The 6,000-nt window shown below is 38.0% G+C and overlaps 1 protein-coding gene and 1 pseudogene across 25 annotated transcripts in view; one reads left to right on the top strand and one right to left on the bottom strand.

The window, feature by feature from the left end:
- EIF4G3 (eukaryotic translation initiation factor 4 gamma 3) overlaps positions 1-6,000 on the top strand; it is a 379,583-nt gene that overhangs the window by 253,053 nt on the left and 120,530 nt on the right. The window lies entirely within an intron of this gene.
- Positions 422-1,125, bottom strand: LOC108287966 (annotated as a pseudogene). Its single transcript, XR_001818527.2, has one exon. The product of XR_001818527.2 is annotated as a DNA-directed RNA polymerases I and III subunit RPAC2-like (transcript).

Here is a 6,000-nt window from a genome sequence, read left to right as displayed (position 1 = left end):
TTTTTTTTGAGACAATCTTGCTCTGTCACCTAGGCTGGAGTACAGTGGGACAATTTCAGCTCACTGCAGCCTCCACCTTTTGGGTTCAAGCAGTTCTCCTGCCTCGGCCTCACAAAGTTCTGGGATTACAGGTGTGAGCCACAGGGCCTGGCCTCAATCTCCATTTATTTTCACTCCATTGCACAGACGGTCATTATTTTACACCTCAGCTATTACAACTCTGCTTTCAGACTTACCTGGAAAAGTAAAGTGCATATTTCCCAGAAAACTTTTCCAAAGAAAATATTGCTTCTGGATGCCAGATGTCTGTTTAAGACCTAACATCTGTCTAAGACTAAGAAATAGTCAATTTAAGGGTACAAGATCTAGGCTCCAAGAGTGGCCTTGAGACTCTTTCATCTTAGCTTTTTTTTTTTTTTTAAATAAAAGAAGGAATTTATTAGAAGAATGCAGAGGTTCTTGCAGAGATTCCAACAGCTGCAAGGGGTCAACAGCTAGAATCATGCCTTTCTGAAGGACAGAGTATGCTTTGATCACAAACTTCTAATTCTGAGTTCTGCACCATCAGGAAGAGAATATCCTAGAGGACAGTTCTCCTTGTATACTGCATAAGGAACTAGAATGTGGGTTCATTTCTGCTTGCTTTTTGATCCTTATAGTTCTTTATGCTGGCCTCAAACTTGTTGAGCACATGTTGGCAGACATTCATGAGCTCATTCAGGACTCTCTGAAATGTCTTAACAGCTGGAAGGGCACCTCGAGTCTGAATGCGTAAATTAATTTTGTTCCCTGAAGGATGGGTCGTAGTGTAACCACAAAATTCCGCTTCCGGGTTCTTCGTGATCATGTAAAGCAGAGAATTTCCTAGGATATGGTCCTCCTCGTGCAATACAAATTTCACACAGTATCTGTTCCAGCTGGCTGGACCATTTCCAGGGCTGTCTTCCTCTCGCCTTCAGCCATTGAGGTCTTCAATCCAGATATTTTTCTCTCCAGTTCCTGGTCCTCTTCCATCGTGGAGGCGGTTTCCGGATCCTCAGGTGGTGCTAGCGTATTGGGGGCTCTGCCCCATAGCCCGAGGTGTGGAGGTGAAGCAGGAAGGAAGGCCTTAGCTTTGCTTTAATATTATTTTTTAATCTTTTTGCAAGTCTCCCACACCTGTTTGATGAGTTTTAATTCCTACATCGTTTCCTTGATGCTGTCTTCATCCTAGACCACATTAAAGAACCTGCTCAATTCAATTAGCTGGGCGTGGTGCCCGCACCTGTAATCCTGGCTACTCAGGAGGCTGAGGCAGGAAAATTGCTTGAACCCCAGGAGGCAGAGGTTGCAGCAAGCTAAGATAGTGCCACTGCACTCCAGCCTGGGCAACAGAGTCAGACTCCACCTCAAAAAAAGAAAAATGTAATTTTTTTCAATTTATCAATATGACTATATTCATAAGGTTTTCTATTCTGATAAGTCCTTAAACGTATAAATATAATTATGTCAGTTTAAAATACTTATTATATTTTATGGATATTAATATGTATACATTTTACTTCTCCATCTTCTTTTACATCTCCACTATAAGTAAAGCTTTTATTTTTCTGTTACTTCCAGAAAACTTTTATTAAATGTTTGTTTACTCATTTCAGCAAATGTATAGATTGGTGTTGATGTTTTTACAGGATTTTTTTTTGTCTTGTTTTTTTAGGGTATCTGATGGTAACAAATCAGGTATATTTCAAATCACCACCTGGTAAAAAAAAATTTGTAGGTTCTTTTTTTGGTGGGTACAGGGTCTTGCTCTGTCACCCAGGCTAGAGTGCAGTGGCATAAACATGGCTCACTGCCAGTTGACCTCCTGGTCTCAAGTAGTCTTCCCACCTCAGCCTCTTGAGTAGTTGGCACCACAGGTGCATGCCACCACACCCAGCTAACTTTTTGTAGAGACAGAGTCTCGTCATGTTACTTAGGCTGGTCTTGAACTCCTGGCCTTAAGCAGTCCTCCTGCCTTGGCCTTCCAAAGTGCTGGAGTTACAGGCATGAGCCACCATGCTTGGCCTGACCTGTTGATTTTAATAATATTAGCTGTCACTGATTAAATGCTTGCTATTTATCAGACACTGTGGTAAATTATTTAACCCTCACAACAACTCTGTTATCCTTGCTTTACAGAAGAGGAGAATGAGGCATGGAGGAGATAATTCAAATTTCAACTGTACAATCCATACTCATAGCCACACCTTTATAATATTGCCTCTCAAATTAAGCTAGATATCCTGTAAACAAATCTTAGACCTCAGAATTCAAAAGTTAAAGTCATTTAAAATAGCCCTTGCTAAAGTAAGATATTTTTATATTAAAGATGAATATAATATTTACATAAAGCTACAGCAGGATAAACAGGTAGATGATAACAAGGGATACAAAGTCAAATGTGCTCACCCTGAATAACTAGTAAGGGACAGCAAAAAGCACAGAATGTATCATTCCCAGTTCATTAGTTAATACCTCTTCCCAAGTTTCTACTGATTCCAGAATTCATGCATGTAACCTAGGTATCACCTTAATACTCATGTGGTGTTGAAGAAATAAAATAGGCTTGGTGCTGTGGCTCACACCTATAATCCCAGCACTTTGCAAGGCCAAGGTGGGAAGATCACTTGAGGCCCAGAGTTTGTGACCAGCCAGGGCAACAGAGAAACCCTGTCTCTACAAAAAATTTAAAAATTAACCAGGTGTGGTGGCACATGCTTGTAGTCCCAGATACTCAGGAATCTGGGACAGAAAGATTGTGTGAGCCCAGAAGTTTGAGGCTGCAGTGTACTATGTTGATGCCACTGTACTCCAACTTGGAAAGCATAGCAAGACCCTGTTGCTAAAAAGTACAGAAATAAAAATACAAGTCATTATTTATGTGATAGCATTCACTATTCGATCAGATCAATAACATCCAAAAATTATTAGGGCTTTTGTAACATAATACCACCATTAATAGTTGTCATTCGTTAAGCAGGTACTTACTGAATCCCAGACTATCATAATTTATTTTAGTTTTTAACAGAATTCGAATAAGATTTGAGTGACATTTAAAATGTTTAAATACATATACCTGATGATGAAGAGAAAAACTCCTTTGACATGATATTATACATTGATGTTCCATAAATTCTATAAATCACATTGTAAGTCATGAATGACTCCTAAAACATGACTTTTCTAATATCTTACAGATAAATTTTACTCTAATTTTAAAGCCATACCAAGGTGTAAAACAGCATGTATAGTATGAATAAGGGAGAAACTTCTATGCACATTCACATGTATAATGCACACATGTATGTGCTTGTATATACACCAATGTTTTCTGAGGATAAGTAGGAAATACTTAATAATGATTTTCTCTGGGGAGATTGACCTAGGAGCAGGATGGGAAAGAGAAGACTTTTTCAGTTTTTCCTCATTTGTTGTGAATTTTTTTTCATATTGATTATTTTTGTCATAATTAAAGCCAGAAGCAAGTTTAATTATAAATTTAGCAGTTACATGTGTCTTGGGTCCCATTGAAATAGTAATTTTCAGCTGGATGCCGTGGCTCACGCCTATAATCCCAGCACTTTGGGGGACCAAGGTGGGCGGATCACCTGAGGTCAGGAGTTTGAGACCAGCCTGGCCAACATGGCGAAATCCCATCTCTATTAAAAATATAAAAGATAGCCAGGTGTGGTGGTGCAGATAGTCCCAGCTACACAGGAGACTGAGGCAGGAGAATTTCTCGAACCGGGGAGGCTGAGGTTGCAGTGAGTCGAGATCTTGCCACTGCATGCACTCCAGCCTGGGCGACAGAGTAAGACCCCATTTCAAAAGAAAAAAAGAACTCTCTCCTATCATAGATTGTCAGATTTCAAAAGGTACCTAACAGTTTGCTTTGAATGGTTTCTAATATTCTTTAAGACTCGTAGTCCTCACTTGTTATTAATATCAGTTATTCTTCAGTAATATAAATGCAGAGAATGGAAATATTCCTTAAGAATTTATTTTTTGTGTTAATTCTGATACCATTTGTTTCATGTTTTCACTTAGAGTGCAGAAAAATTCCAGTTTTTTGGATATAAGATTTAGTATTATTCAATTCGACAAACATCAGCAAATAAAGTTAAAATGATGCTGACAGTTTTTTTCTTTAAATTTCAAAAACAGACTGTAGATCCTCTTTAAAATTTTATGTTAAAATGTGTTATAATTAGAATACCTTTTTGACTGCCTATTCTCCATATTTTGGGACACATTAGAGAAGAATATTCAAATTGGGAACTGTCATGGAAAAGCAAGAAATATGAATGGCTTAACCCTAAGTTCTTATGATGAGCCAAAAGAGGTGTGATAAATCCATGCTTCACTATTTTTGGTACAAAATCCAGAATTAAATTGATTACTGGATTGATTTTATTTGTTTGGCAATGCTAATTTGCATCTATCATGTGACAGGCCCTTTTCTGACCTCTCGAACTGCAGAGATGAATGAGGCAAAGTCCCTTTCTACCAAGAACTTCATGATTTTATGGAGAGACAAATATAAATACTGGGATGGGTAAGCTGAAGAGAGGAGGGAGTAAGTGATGGTCCCCGTTAGAGTATTTTTTTTATTATTCTTAGTGGCTCCCTCATATTAAGGTTAGAGCAGATTTCTCTGTGCTTTGCAGTCTGGTAATGTAGATTCACTGATGGTCAGATGGAAAGTGGAGTTTTTTTCCATCTAGATTTACATATTCAAGGCAATGAGCTATAGCATTTTATTTAGAGATGAAGAGTATTGAATAGATGGAAAGGTAACTATGTGTTATAGCCTCTTTCCTAATTAAATTACATATTTGTGTTGTAATGATTGACTTTTTTTGCATCTGTACTAGATTTACCTTGAATTAAATTGCAGCCTTTTTTGATGATGGTAGAAGTGCCACAGAAGTGTCTTATTAAAATGCAAAAGTGCCTAAGTCTGCAAACAGAGCAGTAAATTGTAAGACGGAGGCCTAGAAAATATGCCAGTGGTCTCATTGGAGTCATCTTTGTTCTCAGTGTTGACAGTTGCTTAATGGACTGTCCTCCACTGAACTTTTTGGAGCAAACCTTCTACTTAAGAGTCACTTTGCCATTTTATTTGTCTAATGACATACTATGCTGTTGGGGCAACAAACTGTACATCCTCTCCTGCTACAAAAGTAAAAGACAGCTTTAACCAAGATAAAAATGAAGTTGGAATTCAGGCAAGAAAGTATAGGATAAGGCAGACTTGAAAGGCCGGGTATTGAGTTGGGAAGGGTTTTGAAGTTAGATCTGTTCAGTTCTAGCTCCAACCTTTACTCTCTGTAAGGGGGAAACTTAATCTCTGTCTTCAGTTTCCTCATCTCTGAAATGGGGATACTAATACTACCTGCTTAACACAAAGAGATTTCACCAGTATTGTTTTTCTAGAGAGATGTTAACTTTGGCTTTAATTTTGATTGCAGGTCATTTATTCATTAACAGATCTTCAGTGAACATTCACTATGGGCCAGGCACTGTATTGGCTGTTGGGTAGATTGAAGAGACCAATAAAATACGATCCTAATACTCAAAGAACTCAAACCCTAATAATTATTCTTAGCTTGTATCCAAGTCTTTGAATGTATAGAGTAGCATGGACGATACTAAGTGGTGGTACTAAGTGGGTTGGTAAAAATTTTAAAACTGTAGAGCAGTAAATGGGCCTGATGTTGACCAAAAGGTAGAAGCTAAATTTCTAACTTTGCTATGTGTCAGAAAGCGGAGAAGCACATGTTCTTAAAGAGGTCGACCTTGAAACTAGCACTGGTTTCATTCTCATGCAAGTGAATCTACATCAAAATTTTTAGATTTAAGTGGCACTTTGATAGGTATCAAAAAAAATTAGGAGTTTAGTCAAGAGAAATAGGTATTTGAAACAGGATAGAGGTCTTCAGATTCTAAGAAGTATGTCCAGTAACTAGGAACAGCAGG

The sequence above is a fragment of the Cebus imitator genome, unplaced genomic scaffold (assembly GCF_001604975.1).
Source record: "Cebus imitator isolate Cc_AM_T3 unplaced genomic scaffold, Cebus_imitator-1.0 Scaffold15, whole genome shotgun sequence".
In the NCBI taxonomy this organism is placed as follows: domain Eukaryota; kingdom Metazoa; phylum Chordata; class Mammalia; order Primates; family Cebidae; genus Cebus; species Cebus imitator.
This window is presented reverse-complemented; position numbering and strand designations above follow the sequence as displayed.